The sequence below is a fragment of the Nicotiana sylvestris genome, chromosome 10 (assembly GCF_000393655.2).
Source record: "Nicotiana sylvestris chromosome 10, ASM39365v2, whole genome shotgun sequence".
NCBI classification, from domain to species: domain Eukaryota; kingdom Viridiplantae; phylum Streptophyta; class Magnoliopsida; order Solanales; family Solanaceae; genus Nicotiana; species Nicotiana sylvestris.
Genome location: NC_091066.1, coordinates 54,056,613 through 54,071,911, shown reverse-complemented (window position 1 = coordinate 54,071,911; position 15,299 = coordinate 54,056,613). Strand labels below are relative to the sequence as shown.

At 39.4% G+C, this 15,299-nt stretch overlaps 1 long non-coding RNA gene across 1 annotated transcript; it reads left to right on the top strand.

Annotated features, from left to right (window-relative positions):
* The first annotated feature begins 4,538 nt into the window (after positions 1–4,538).
* On the top strand, positions 4,539–10,038 carry LOC138880526 (uncharacterized). The gene is made up of 2 exons (XR_011403260.1): positions 4,539–5,813; positions 9,756–10,038. It is a non-coding gene; the product is annotated as an uncharacterized lncRNA (long non-coding RNA).
* Positions 10,039–15,299: the final 5,261 nt, after the last annotated feature.

Below are 15,299 nucleotides of genomic sequence, written 5' to 3'. Positions count from 1 at the left end.
CCCTATTTGCATGAGTCTAATCCCTGACTCCATACTTGCATAAGTCTAATCACTTCCTCCATATTTGCGTGAGTCTAATCACTAACTCCATATCTGCATGAGTCTAATCCCTAACTCCATATTTGCATGAGGCTAATCCTAGCCTCCACATTGGCATGAGGCTAATCCCTGCCTCCATATTTGCATGAGGTAATCCTTGCCTCCATATCTACATGAGGCTAATCCTTGCCTCCCTACTTGCATGAGGCTAATCCTTGCCTCCCATATGCATGGGACTAAGCAATGTCCCTCTTTGCACGAATATTGCTCTATTTCTAGTACTCTTTATTTGCTTTTCAAATAGGATATGTTCTGCCCTCCATTTCACAAGACTAAGCATTGTCTTGATAACATCATGATTATTCCATATCATGGGAAGAAATATCGCCAATCTATCCAAAGGCATTATAGTCTAAAGCCATCATCCTCATAGCCGGAAGACATCATGCCATGGCCTAAGGATACCTCAAATTTGCATATCATTATTCAAAGGCGTCATGGTTTAAAGGCACCATCTTTATGGCCCGAGAACATCATTTCATGGCCTGTGAATCCCTCACTGAACAATTCATGGCCCAGGACATCATGTTCTGAGGACGTCATCTTTAACCGTCCGAAGACAACCTTCATGGTCCAAAGGGAATTTGCATCATGTTTAAATTTTCCGAAATACATGTTTGTGGCATCTTTTATCTATAGGTAACTAGTAAGAATCCACTATCCTAGCAGGAGCGACCTCGCTCTACTTCCTTAAACTATTTTAAACCTTAACCGCTCACCATAGTCGTTGTTGCATCCTGTGTCCGTTCTTGCAATGACTTTATCGGTATATTCTACCAATGAATCCATAACTACACATGGCCTAATTCATGTAAAACCAGGGATATGTAGGCAACTCAAGACCAAAGTCTAGCCTCTGTCTTTCAAAACACACCGTCTGATCAAAATTGGCTATCATTTCTTTACCCGAAAACTCTTTCATCTTTCCCAGGTAAAGAGGGGCAGCTGTTGATACCCAATTTTTTCTTATATATTTTTAATATGCATAAATACTATTAAAATAGCATATATATGCATATATAAGCATGCACATAATTTTTATAATTCTTCTATAATTTTAAAGATTTTGAATTGATTTATTTTCTCCCCTTTTTACTCATAAAATTCCCAATAATTATCCTTCAAATTATTGTTGTGATAATTTAAGCATTTAAATGCTATATTTATAGCAAAATTTTGTTAAAATATTATTAGGGCATTTTTTATAATTACATTTATATTTTTATAATTAATTTGCATATAATTTCAATATTAGCCCTATTAATGCATAACTACATTTATATGCATAAAATTGATCTTCTATATATTTTAAAATATTAAATGTCTATTTTAAATCATTTTAGTACACAAAATTATTATTTTTTTAATTATTTATTATTTATTATAAATTATATGGGATTAAATTAGCTATTTAAAATATAGCCATATTGCATTTCGATTTTAGCCTCAATTTTAACCCAACCCCATCCCAATTCCAGATCGAATTACCCGACCTATAACCAATTAAATAATGGCTGTTGATCTAAAAGATCAACAACCCGTATTGATTCTTGTCCTTTTTAATCATAAACCACCCCAACCCTAATCATTTTCCAGATACTGCCGCCCTGGAATCCTCTCTACTCTTAGTACACTCTCAACCTAATCCTATCCCTTCAACCACCGACCTCTCCACTCCGGTCATCTCCGATGACCTCCCATCATCTCCTAAGACTCCAATGGTTTCTCTCATGCCATGTCTGGCTTCTCTAAGGTCTTTAAAGGCCCAGGGCCATGCCGACTTGCATCTAGGGTTCGTCACTTGTCTGTTCTTGGCTACTCCAGTTGATTTCGAGCAAAATTATGTTGCACATGTTACGATCCTTGGGATTCTACACAGGTTCTTTCATTTCTATATGGGTTTCTTTTGAAACCTTAATTTCTTTCTATATCTCCTAGATCTATACAGGAAGGTTTGAGTTTGTTTCTTTAATGTTTTACACTGTCCTTGGAACTCTTTACAAGAATTGTTGATTTCAAGTGTTTTTCACCTTCTTCTAAAAAACTAGGGTTTCAGAATTTCTTTTAAAACCTTATTTAACTGATTCTTTTTGTTTAAACTTCTATTTCTTGCATATTTTGGTTTATTCTATCCTTTTACTACATATTTAACTCATCTATGTTGAAAGACCTAATTTTCTAGGTTTCTTCATTTGATTTTGTAACTGGCCCGTACTCGTTTGAGTTTCTGTGATTATCTTGCCTCGAATATGTTTCTACTGAGTTCCTTAGCCTAACTTACATCAGCTCTATGTGCTTGTGTTCATCTTGACTGTTCAAGGCTTGCCTCTTTGCTTGCTATGTCTGGTTATTCTTATCTTACTCTATTTATATGCTAAACACTTACTCGTGACTTTCTCTGCGATTGCTTCTGGATTCCTTTTTTCGTGATTTGATTGGAACACCTTCCTTTAAACCTTCGATCCCTACCCTTTATATTCAAATTGATTGATTCGCCTACCTTGTCTGCATTGGTACTTTATTCTTACTGACTATTTCCTTAATTAGAGTTTTATAAACTTAATTAGAGTTTTACCTCTGCCCCCTCGGGGTAGAGGTAAGGTCTGCGTACATATTACCCTCCCCAGACCCCACTTGTGGGATTACACTGGGTTGTTGTTGTTGTTGTTGTTGTTGATAAACTTAGCCATAATTGTTTACCCTATACTTACTGAATTTGAAATCTTTCCTTATTGGTCATATATTGATTTCTTTCCTTATTTGTTACTTGTTCTTACAGTTTGAACTGATTCCCTTAACTTAAGGGAGTACTTGTCCTGATTTTGCTCTACTGGTTCTGAGTTCCATGATTACTATACTATTGTGATTCTTGCCTTATTTTACCTAGTTTCGAACTACTATATATACATACTCCTTCATTAACACAGACACGAACATTTTTTTGGGCTCAAAAAGCTCTCTCACACTCAAAACCTTTCTGCGATCTCTTTGGTTACTGATTATTATTCCGAGTTAGCCGGCTGCAAGCCAAGTCTAACTATTGTGCTATCCTACTCCTCACTTTGTGTGTACAATCTCTCTACTGGTATGTTCGGATTTTAATTCAAGTCCCCAAACAATATGCTTATCCTATTACTTCAATTTGTCATGTTTCTAATATGCTTCTATGTATGGTTTTGTTGTTCAACCTTCAATTAACATGTCTACTTCACTATCTTCTTTACTGCATGCTATATACCCCCTTAGGATCCCATTCTAGTATGCCCCAATGTGACTATGTTTCTCTGGTCCCTGTCATACACTTTCCTCTATTAAGTAATTGGCTATCCTAAGACTATTGATTTTGTGTTAACTCTAAAGTTCATGCTATACATTAAAAGCCTTGACCCCTTTAAAGGCTTATCTAATCTCTACCTGTGTACATCTGTGCTTACTATGTGCCCTATGCTTATACCAAATCCCCATTACCCCTAAGTGGATGTGTGCACCTATTTGACTCCATGTATTGAAGTGTTGATGAACTTCTTCTGATTCTGTATTTGGTTTGATTGATTGTTAGTCACCTTACCTTTTTTAAAAGGTCTTATTTAATAACTCCCTATGTGTTTTCTTACAAAACTATTTCAAGCAAATCTCTTTTTAATACTGTTTTCCTACTGAAACCTTTCAAACTGTATCAAGAACTCTCACTCTACTCTTAAGTCACTAGGTCCTGCCCCTCCAGTGTGTGTACTACTTTATGATCCTCTTGAGAACCCTCTGAACTCTGGCACATTGAGGTTGGCCCTTCCATATTGTAATTACTCAATTTAGTTGCAATGTCTAGGTGTGAGCACTGCCCGGGATCCTTGAGATCCTTAGGAAACTCTGACACACCTAGACAATGATATTGTCTATGAAATAGGCATTTGAGGCTATTGGAGGTCTTGGAAAATCACTTGGGCCTGCTTCAGGCTCCCTATAGTGTAACTTCTTCTTCTCTTTTTATCTATTTATGTTATTCATTCATCTGGTTTGTAATAATTTGTAAACGAATATTGGGGTGACTAGTGAAAAAGGGTGGGTAGTTACATATTCGTGGGGTAAATGGGTAGAAACCATGCCTATAGAATTTTCTATTTTTATGCCTTACCATGTTAGAAATCATGTCTATAGGTTTCAAGTTGTTCCAATAATAGAAATTATGTTTATAGGTCTTAAAACCAACTTCACAAGTAGACACCATGCCTATAGGATATGATCCAATTCAACTTCTATTATAACGGGTATTTACATATGTTTTTCATATTTTATCATGCCTACAAGTTTCTAGCATCAACTCCTAACAATTAGATACCATGCGTATATGGAAAGAAATTCTGCCCATATATCTAAAATCAGTTTAGTTTAAACAATTTAATCCTATTCATGAGTATACAAAATTCGTAAAGAGTAAATTTTATAGGTTTCTCTCTTCTTCAAATTTCTCCATTCCAAAAATCTTCAAGTATAGTCTAGCAAAGCTCGAAGGGATTTGCCTATAATTAGTTGAATATCTTGAATATGCATGAAACTCAACAGAGTTCATGTTCATGCTTCATCATTTAAAAGAAACAAAAATATTTAATATCGACGTGTAGATCTCACTTCTTGGCGGACTCGCCGTTGACTTTTCCGGTGACGGAATCAGGGAGTTTTTCATCATCTTATTCACAGTCGAGAAAAAGAAAATCATTTAATCATTTAACAAAATCTAATGGAAGTGTTGGTAATTTTCTCTTTTGGTATATTTTTTCTACTGCTATATTTTTTCTCTTTTTGTACTTATAGTTGTGCTTTACAAGAATGCATTGCAAGAACATTATATTTCTCCTAAAAACTATTTGTCTTCTAATTAGTAAATTAGTAAGTTTTTGACAGTTTATTACATATCTATGCCACCGACGCCAGAATCATCGCCAGTAATCTTCCTTCTTTCATTTCTTAATCTTTATCGGTTATTTTCTTTTGTAAGATTGACTGCACCGTTGCCGACATCTTCTTAAGAGTTTCACTGGACTTTTACTTGGTTTGTTCTCTTAGAGAATTGCAGGGAATTCAAAATCTTTTGTTTATTAGGAATTGTTATTTGGATATCATACACACTTTCCAAACATTGAAATTTTGTTTATCTTGTGTATAGTGATCTTTTGAATTCAGGCTTTTTAATTTTTACCTTTTTGGAAATTGTGGACTGCAATTTCCGGCGGAATTCCGGCGCATCGGGACAAATTTGAAAATTCAAGATTTTGTTTACCCAATTCAATTAATTGAGTTTCAAGCAAGAAAAAGTATTAACTACATTAAATAAGTTCTTGTTTCTCCATAGCTCATTTCTTCTCTATATTGCCGGCGAATTTGAAAATTCAAGATTTATACTTTTGTCTGATTTTTCGATTGGAACTAGCATTCTTGCTCTGCGGGTGTTCTCCTCCACTCGTGTCCTGTGTGTGGTGTGTTTGTGAACAGGTTCTATGATCAGATTTTCGGCGCAAAATTCCAGCGTCGGTTGTGGAATTTAGGTCAGGTAGTTTTCCGGTGAGCAGTTTTCCATTCGCGGTGGTCATCGTTGCAGTCAAAGGTTAGATTTTCGGCGGTATCTTGGCTCGAAGTGACATTCAACCGGGATCTAGTCGATTTGGCAGTCCGTCTTCAATCCACGTGTCATCGCTCTTGTTTACTTTATTCAGGAGTTGGTACCTCCTATTCTTTAATCAGTCTTTCTATTTTTCTTGTTAACCAATTCGTTTGGGATAGATTAAGCCTAATTCTTGATTGTTTACTTGTTCTCTTAATTAGTATATTTGAATGTCTTTGGGATTCTAGTCGGTACCTTTTAGTTCTTTTAATTAGCTGTACTCTTAATTTGTGCATTCATATTTTTCTATTCTTTAGTTGTAGATTATAGTTCCTTTGTTTCCTTTATTTTATTTTTTTGCCTATTTTTCTATCCTTTAGTTGTAGATTATAGTTCTGTTAGCCCTTTGTTTTATTTCTTCACCCGTTTTTTGACCTTTAGTGGTAGATTATAGTTCACGTTAGTTCTTTTAGTTTATTTCGTCACATATTTTGTGACCTTTAGTGGTAGTTTATAGTTCACATTAGTTCCTTTATTTTATTTCTTCACCTGTTTTGTGACCTTTAGCGGTAGATTATATTTTGGTAATCCATTGTATCTTTGGTCGCTTTTTTTCGGGATAGCGCTTGCATAGTGACACATAGATTATAGTGGCTTTGGTGAATTAAGGTAGGGTAAGGTCTTGTCCTCGGGGGTGTCAGCGTAGGGGAGGGGGTGCGGGGGGTAAGAGGGCTAAGGGTGCTACTAGGTTGAGAGTGGGGTCTTGGAACATAGGAACTTTGACTGGAAAATTTGTAGAGCTAGCGAAGATTCTCGAGAAAAGGAAGGTTAATATAGCTTGTGTACAGGAGACTAGGTGGCTAGGAGATAAGGCACGAGATGTGGGCAGTTTCAAGCTTTGGTATTCTGGGAGGTTGGGGGCATTAATGGGGTAGGTATCTTGGTTGATAACGACTTCCATGAACAAGTGGTGGAAGTTAGGAGGGTGAATGACACTGATGACTATTAAGCTAGTTGTTAGTGGTTTTACTTTGAATATAATCAGTGCGTACGCATCCCAAACTTTCTTGGATCAGGAAGTCAAGAGGTGTTTCTGCGAGGACTTAGATGAGATGGTGCGTGGTATCTGTAGACATGTAGATTTTGACCCTCCCCGAGATTTTACACATTTTAGCGTATATTTTTAATTTAGGTTTACTATTGCTATTCTACCCAGACCCCAGTAGTGGGATTTTGCTGGGTTGTTGTGTTGCTATTCTAAATAGTGTTGACTCTTTTACTTTATTTCTATCGCAAAAAATAAAAAAATTACAAAAAAATATTATTTATCTTTAGGTTAAAGTCAATTAGTATATTTATATTTATAGTATTATAACATTTGAAAATACAAACAAATTGTTTCACTCGTAGTATTTAGTTTTATATTAGTTTATTTTAATTTAGAGTGATTTTTATATTTTTATAGATACATTGTATTATTTGGTCTTTTTAGCCTAAGTTCAAACCCAAAAGACATGGTGCAACCCAATTACCTTTAGCCCATTCTTCCCAACCCATTAGCCCACTTAAGTGCAAGATTTAATCCTAGCCATCTATTTCCTTCTAATCCAATGGTCATCATCCATTCCCACCTCCATATAAATACCCAATTATAGAAACCCTATCCTAAGTTTTCAATTCCTAGACCTAGACCTAGCTATGACAAGAAAAAACTAACAACAAAAAAACTGTAGCTTCAATCTAATTCTAAAAGAGAAAACGACAGTCAACCCCAATGGAGATAATCATCTTTTAACCCGATTAAAATGCTTCTTCCGTCTAACTCCCCAAGTGAAGAACCAACAACCTACCTCCCAACATACCTTGTTGAAGAATGGTTCATTGACACTTTCACAAAAAAAGATCCGTTCTTTAATGTTATTTAGCAAAAATCCATTCCCACGCAATAAATATCGGTTCTTTGATAATTGTGGATTTTGGCTTAATTAGCCATGCTTCAATTGAACCTTTTCTTGAATCCTACCATAAGATAAGTTTCAGAAAGGAATCTGGCAGTTGTATTGCGTCGAAGTTCTCTAATCCAATCAAACTCTCGAGAGATGCTCTCCGTTCGAGCGTTGTTGCCGGTTCACGATTTAGGCATCTCAGTCTGACGATTGTTGCTTTGTTATTCCGACTAAGTTGCAAATATTTAGCTTTCTTAATCAATATAAAGGTCTTGTTTCATTATCTTTAATCATTTTACTCATATATTGTTTGTGCTTAGTTGTTGGTTGAGTTTATTTTGATAAAATCTTGGTATGAACTATGAAGTAGCCTACTGTGTAGTGGCTGGAATTATCCATGTGTTTGTGTGTTCCTACTTTTTAACTTTTTGTTTTTATTTTATTTAGTTTGTAATTTGAGAATATGTTTGTATTAATTGATGAATTATGGCCCAAGTTTTAAGCTGATTATTAATTGGGTTGCATGAATTTTAGTTGGAGTCAAGTTGGATTGATCTATTCGCTGCAAAATATGGGCCCAATGCATTATTTGCCAAGCCAATTCAATAAATACCAATCACCTCTATGTCTTGGCCCATTAGCTTAACAATTAATTCATGTTATTTCTCCACAATAATTCCATAACTCTGAACCTTGCAAGAGTCCCAACTTTTAGGATAGTGGAAATCTTGAACATCGTAGTTTTTCTTTAGGAGCGATTAATAAATACTCGTGGCCATGGGTACGGTTCCCGTGTCATGGTCATGATATGTAAACACCAATTCGGGTGTACATTTCATGTGACCCGACCACAACTTTGATTAATAGTAATAAAAAAAATATGTCGCGAATCACGGGTGCATTTCATGTAGCGTGGTTTGCGGCGTGTTCTAAAACAAACAAGTGTACGACAATCGTAACTTGCTCAAGAAATAATTCCATAAATACTAAAAAGCGGTTAAAATAATTAAAAGTAGTTATAAAGTTAAAAATGCACAATAGGTTTAAAACATGTAATAAATTAGATAATTAGTCCAATATTAATAGTTAAGCGACCGTGCTCGAACCACGGAATCCGGGAATGCCTAACACCTTCTCCTAGGTTAACAGAATTCCTTACTTAGAATTTTTGGTTTCGCAGACTTTTAAATAAAGTCGATTTCCTCGATTTGGGATTTAAAAAATAAATCGGTGACTTGGGACACTATAAATTATTCCAAGTGGCGACTCTGAAAAATTAAATAAATAATCCTATTTCGATTAATTTCACTTTAATTGGAAAAACTCCCTTATATACCCTTCCGGGTGGAAAAAGGAGGTGTGACAGCTCTAGCGACTCTGCTAAGGAGAAAAACCCAGAACTTCTGGTTGAGGGTTCAAGAATTCGAGCTTAGAATAACTGTTATAGTTAGCTTTCATTTATTATCTGATTTTTATATGTTTGAGCCTAATGTGATAAATGCCGTTTTTTACCGCTTTGATATTGTTTGAACTGTATATAAATTGTTACGAAAGCCACTTCTCTCTGAGTCTTCTAAATCATCTGGGAAGCGTGCACTTTGTGTGGCTTCTTTTCTGTTAGAGTCATATCGTAATTTTAGAACGAGGTTCGGACAAATTGCAAAGCTGGTGAAACTTCTTAAAAATTGTATGATTTTCTTGGATTGGGTGTTCTTGAAAACGATTGAAAATATCTTTTAGGGTTCATATGGATCGAGTTGCACCCCGCAACAGTGTTGTTATATATTAGGATCGGGTTGCGTGCCGCAACAGTTGTTGATACAAAGTGTTTATAGATTGGATACAAGTTTCTTATTGTTTTGCCGCGAATTCAAAGATGTCCTTATGCCGTTTTTCTTAATTTACTGTTGATATTGATACACCCTCGCAGCATGTACCCCCCTCCCATCTTTACTTGTTTATTCCTGTTTTATTTGCTAATGTATATTATATAACTGCACAAGTTCATTTGGTAGTCTGGTCCTAGCCTCGTCACTACTTCGCCGAGGTGAGGCTAGGCACCTACCAACACATGTGGTCGGTTGTGCTGATACTACACATTGTACTATGTGCAGATCCCGGAGCAGATCTTGGACAATAGCATTTGGGTGGCTACCTTCAGTCTACGCGGAGATCCAAGGTAGACCTGCAAGGGTCCGCAGGCCCTGGCGCCTCCTCTATCCTTTATTTCCTGTTTCATTTATTTGATTTAAAAACAGTGTATCTTTTATTTTCAGACTTTGTATTTAGCACTCTTAGATCGTCTGTGGTACTATGACACCAGTTCTAGGTGATTAATGCTTAAACAGTTGTATTAGATTCATATTTCAGATATTTTACTATATTTCTTCCGCTTAATGATATTTCCATTGTTTTTCACATTATTGCTTTATAAATGCTAAAAAGGTATAAAAATGGATAAAGGTAATTTGTTCAATAATTGGCTTGCCTAGCTCAAATCAGTAGGCGCTATCACGACTCCCGAGGTGGGAAATCCGGGTCGTGACAAGTTGGTGTCACAGCTCTAGGTTACATAGGTCTCACAGTTCACAGACAAGCTTAGTAGAGTTTGAGGGATTGGTACGGAGATGTCTGTATTTATCCCCCAAAGGCTATAGTGTTAGGAAAAACTTCACAATTATTCCTTTCTGTCATGCGGTTTGGTTTCTCAATGCTAATTGAATTTGTACTCTGTCCTTTCACAGATAGTGAGAACACGTGCTTCCTCATCCACTGACCAGCAACCCGAGCCCCCAGCAGCAGCTCCCACAAGGGGCATAGGGCGAGGCAGAGGCCGCGCTAGAGGCCGATGTATTGGCAGAACTCAGCCCAAAGCAGCAACACCAGCAGCGGAGCCTCTGGTTGATTTTGATGATGAGGTTCTGGCCCCAGCAATTTCGGTGGGCCCATCTCAGGTCCCAGAGGTGTTTATTGCTACCCCCGTACTCCAGGATGCTTCGGTCCGTCTAGTGGGCCTTATGGAGAGTGTCACCCAGGCAGGCTTGCTTTTTGTAGCACCAACCATCTCTCAAGCTAGAGGAGGAGCCCAGACTCCTGCTACTCGCACTCCGGAGCAAGTAGCTCCCCAGTTCCAGACTCCAGCAGTTCAGCTAGTTGGAACAGTTCAGCCGAGTGTAGTGGCTCAGACTGGTGATGGAGCAGCTATATCTGCGGTGCATTTTCTGAGGGTTCACAGGATTATCTAGACAGCTGTCATGAGGTTCTCAGGAACATGGGGATAGTTGAGACCAATAGGTCGATTTTGCTACTTTTCACTTGTCTGGATCCGCCAAGACTTGGTAGAGAGATTATTGCTTGGCTAGACCAGCCGGATCACCAACTCTGACTTAGGAGCATTTTACTCAGGTATTTCTGGAGAAGTTTCTCCCTGTTACTCAAAGAGAGATCTATCGGAGGTAGTCTGAACGTCTTTAGTAGGGTTCTATGAATATTACTCAGTATGAGACTAGAATCATCGACTTAGCTCGTCATGCTCTTATCATACTTCCCACCGAGAGAGAGAGAGATGGTGGGGAGGTTCATTGACGGACTTATTCAGCCGATTCGACTTCAGATGGGTAGGGAGACAAGGAGTGTGATTTCTTTCCAAGAGGCGGCCAATGTGGCCAAGAGAGTTGAGATGGTTCTATCGTAGGGAGGTGGTTAGGGGTCTGACAAGAGGCCTCGTCATTCAGACAGATTTAGTGGTGCCTTGTCTCGAGGCAGGGATTCATACGGTGGAGGCCATCCTCCTAGGCCTTTTCAGTCAACACTTCAGTTATCTCATGGTTCTTCAGGTGGTCGTGGTTCTCATATGTAGTATTCTGATCATTAGCCCTACAGTGTACCACCAACTACTATCAGTGCACCGCCGCTTCAAAGTTTTTGGGGTGGCCATTCAGGTCGTCGAGGCCAGTCTCAGTTTCCTTAGCCGCAACACTCAGGTGGATGTTTTGAGTGTGGTGAGTATGGTCATATAAGGAGGGCTTGTCCGAGATTGGTAGGTACTCAATCGCAGCAGCAGGGTTCCTATGCTATGGTTCAGGCACTAGGTGTTCCACTGCCCGCCCAACCAGCTAGAGGTGGGGGTAGAAGTGCTAGAGGTACAAGTAAAGGTGTTAGAGGTGGAGCTAAGACCGCTAGAGGTAGAGGTCAGCCAACAGCAGGTCGTCCAAAATATGTAGTCCAGGGAGGTGGGGCCCAGCCCCGATGTTATGCTCTTCCAGCCAGGCCCAAGGGTGAGGCTTCCGATGCAGTTATTATAGGTATTGTTCTAGTTTGTAGTAGAGATGCTTCAGTTTTATTTGATCCAGGATCTACATACTCCTACATGTGATCTTATTTTGCACCGTATCTGGTCATGCCTAGTGATTCTTTGAGTGCTCTTATTTGAGTGTCTACACTGGTGGGTGATTCTATTGTGGTATATCGAGTTCATCGTTCATGTGTAGTTTCGATTGGGGGTCTTGAGACTTGCATAGATTTGCTTCTTCTGGACATGAATGATTTTGATGTCATATTAGGAATGTACTGATTATCACCTTATCACGCTATTTTGGACTATCATGCTAAGACTATGACCTTAGCCTTGCCGGGTTTACCTCGTTTAGAGTGGAGAGAGACTCCTGGTCATTGTACTCGCAGTGTTATCTCGTATGTGAAGGCTCAGCGTATGGTCGAGAAGGGGTGTTTGTTCGTGAGTTTCCTCAAGTATTCCCTTCAGACCTTCCAGGTATGCCACCGAACATGGATATTGACTTTTTCATTGATTTGGCTTTGGGCACTCAGCCCATTTCTATCCCGCCATATCGTATGGCCCCGCCTGAGTTGAAAGAGTTGAAGGAGCAGTTGCAAGACTTTATCGAAAAGGGTTTTATTAAACCTAGTGTTTCGCCTTGGGGTGCGCCAGTGTTGTTTATTATGAAGAAGAACGGATCGATGAGAATGTGTATTGATTATCGTTAGTTAAATAAGGTTACAATGAAGAATAAGTATCCATTGCCGAGGATTGATGATTTGTTTGATTAGCTTCGGGTGCCAAGGTATTTTCAAAGATTGACTTGAGATCTGGCTACCATTAGTTGAGGATTAGGGCATCCGATGTCCCTAAGACAGCTTTCCGCACTCACTACAGGCATTATGAGTTCTTAGTGATGTCCTTCGGGTTGACAAATGCCCCAGCAGTTTTATGGATTTGATGATTTGAGTGTTCAGGCCTTACTTGGATCGTTCGTGATAGTCTTCAATGATGATGTTTTGATCTATTCCCGTAGCTAGGAGAAGCACGAGCAACATCTTAGAGTGGTTCTTCAGACTTTGAGGGATAGTTAGTTATTTGCTAAGTTTTCAAGGTGTGAGTTCTGGTTGAGTTTAGTTGCATTCCTATGTCATGTCGTATCAGCAGAGGGAATTCAGGTTGATCCGAAAAAGATCGAGGCAGTCAAGAACTGGCCTAGACCAGCATCATCTATAGAGATTCGGAGTTTCTTGGGATTGGAAGGCTACTATCGTCGGTTTATGAAGGGGTTTTCATCTATCGCAGCCCCGATGACCAGGTTGACCCAGAAGGGTGCCCAGTTTAGATGGTCAGATGTGTGTGAGGCGAGTTTTTAGAATCTCAAGACAGCTCTGACTGCGGCACCGGTGTTGGTTTTGCCCACATGTTCAGGGCCTTATACAGTTTATTGTGATGCATCTCGTGTTGGACTTGGTGCGGTGTTGATGCAGGATGGCAATGTCATTGCCTATGCTTCACGGTAGTTAAAGATTCATGAGAAAAACTATCTGGTTCATGATTTGGAGTTGCCAGCCAATGTTCACGCATTGAAAATTTGCAGTCATTATTTGTATGGAGTGGCATGTGAGGTATTCACGGATCACAAGAGTCTGCAGTATTTGTTCAAGAAGAAAGAGCTAAATTTGAGGTAGAGAAAGTGGTTGGAGCTATTAAAGGACTATGATGTCACCATGTTATATCATCCGGGAAGGGCCAATGTGGTGGCTGATGCTTTGAGTTGGAAGCCAGTAAGCATGGGCAGTCTTGCTTATATTCCGGTCGATGAGAGACCACTTCCTTTGGATATTCAGGCTTTGGCCAATCAGTTCGTGAGGTTGGATGTTTCTGAGCCCAGTCGTGTGTTAGCTTGCACGGTCGCTCGTTCCTTTTTATTGGAGTGTATCTGTGATCCGCAGTATGATGATCCCCATTTGTGTATCCTTAGAGACACGGTGCAGCACGGAGGTGCCAAACAGGTTACCTTAGGTGATGATGGAGTTTTGAGCTTGCAGGTCGAATTTGTGTGCCTAATGTGGAGGGACTCTGAGATTTGATTTTATATGAGGCCAATAGTTCTTGGTACTCTATTCATCCGGGCGCCGCAAAGATATACCAGGATTTGCAGCATTATTGGTGGAGGAGAATGAAGAAGCATATTGTTGCATATGTGGCTCGGTGTTTGAATTGTCAGCAGGTTAAGTATGAGCATTAGAGGCTCGGTGGTTTGTTCCAGAAGATTGAGATTCCTGAGTGGAAATGGGAGCGTATTACTATGGACTTTATTGTTGGACTCCCACGGACTCAGAGGAAGTTCGATGCAGTGTGAGTTTTTGTTGATAGGCTGACCAAGTTAGCACATTTCATTACGGTGGTAGTCTCCTACTCTTCCAAGAGGTTAGTTGAGATCTATATCCAGGAGATTGTTCGTATTCATGGTGTGCCCGAGTTTATCATTTTGGATCGAGGTACGCTGTTTACCTCCCATTTCTGGAGAGCAGTTCAGTGAGAATTGGGCACACAGGTTGAGTTGAGCACATTGTTACATCCTTAGACGGACGGGCTGTCCGAGAGGACTATTCAGATTTTGGAGGATATGCTCTGAGCTTGTGTCATTGACTTTGGAGGCTCGTGGGATCAATTTTTGCTTTAGCAGAGTTTGCCTACAACAACGGCTACCAGTCGAGTATTTATGTGGCTCCTTATGAGGCTTTATATGGTAGGTGGTGTCGGTCTCCAGTTGGATGGTTTGAGCCGGTAGAGGCTCGGTTGTTGGGTACGGATTTGGTTTAGGATGCCTTGGACAAGGTTCAGATTATTCAGGATAGGCTTCGTACAGCTCATTCCAGGCAAAAGAGTTATGCCGACCTCAAGGTTCGTGATTTGGCATTCATGGTCGGTGAGCGGGTATTGCTTCAAATGTCGCCTATGAAGGGCATGATGAGATTTGGGAAGAAGGGCATGCTTAGTCCTAGGTTTATTGGCCCGTTTGAGATTCTTGATCGAGTGGGAGAGGTGGCTTATAGACTTGCGTTGCCACCGAGCTTATCAGCCGTGCATCTAGTGTTTCATGTGTCCATGCTTCGGAAATGTCATGGCGATCCATCTCACGTGTTAGATTTCAGCACAGTCCAGTTGGACAAGGACTTGTCTTATGAGGAGGAGCTGGTAGCTAGTCTAGATCGGCGGGTTCGTCAGTTGAGATCAAAGAGTTTTCCTTCTGTTCGTGTTCAATAGAGAGGTCATCCTGCTGAGACATCGACCTGGAAGTCCGAGTCTGATATGCGGAGCTGTTATCCCCATCTTTTTTCTGACTCAGGTACTTCCTTATTCTGTCCGTTCGAGG